Source organism: Octopus bimaculoides, chromosome 27 (assembly GCF_001194135.2).
Source record: "Octopus bimaculoides isolate UCB-OBI-ISO-001 chromosome 27, ASM119413v2, whole genome shotgun sequence".
In the NCBI taxonomy this organism is placed as follows: domain Eukaryota; kingdom Metazoa; phylum Mollusca; class Cephalopoda; order Octopoda; family Octopodidae; genus Octopus; species Octopus bimaculoides.
In genome coordinates, this window is record NC_069007.1 from 21,487,293 (window position 1) to 21,487,990 (window position 698).

At 41.4% G+C, this 698-nt stretch overlaps 1 protein-coding gene and 1 long non-coding RNA gene across 2 annotated transcripts in view; one reads left to right on the forward strand and one right to left on the reverse strand.

Moving 5' to 3' along the window:
• LOC128250979 (uncharacterized) overlaps positions 1 to 698 on the reverse strand; it is a 40,718-nt gene that overhangs the window by 37,924 nt on the left and 2,096 nt on the right. The gene's annotated exons all lie outside the window — the stretch shown is intronic.
• Positions 1 to 698, forward strand: part of LOC106876168 (uncharacterized) — a 197,303-nt gene that overhangs the window by 30,391 nt on the left and 166,214 nt on the right. The gene's annotated exons all lie outside the window — the stretch shown is intronic.

A 698-nucleotide genomic window follows, 5' to 3' on the forward strand; every position in this document is an offset into this window, starting at 1 on the left:
CACACACACGCATATATATATATATACACATACATACATATATACACATATATATGTATACATAAAAATGCGCTACATACACACACACACACACACACACACACACACACACACACACATACACGCATGAACTCCTTGCATTGTGTATTGCAATACACAATAGCCTTCCGTGTTTGCATACACTCACTAATTTCAAAGAGAAGACAATGACGTCCACCAGGAAGCGAAAAGAGAAGGAAACATCTCTAAGAAAAGATCGACTGACCGACCAGACAAGAGAGAGAGAGAGAGAGAGACAAGCACCGCGCCCCACATTCGACTTGATATACGCAACGGTCACACGGGCATGCGTATACGTTTGATAGAACAGACACACACACACAAACACACACTCGTACATACACTCGGAAAGACTCGTGCAGTAAGAGTAGAACAGACTTGAAGAGACGTAGACAGACGCATTAATAGATACGTGTATGAATTATGAATTATGTGCCTGCATGGTTAGCAACTTGCTTACCGTGTAGTAAGAAGATTGCTTCCCAACAACATGGTTCCGAGTTCAGTCCCACTGCTTGACAACTTGGACAAGTGTCTCCTACTATAGCCTCGAGCCGATGAAAACCTTGTGAGTGCATTTGGTGGACCGAAATTGGAAGAAGTCCGTCGTATATATATATATATATATATATATATAT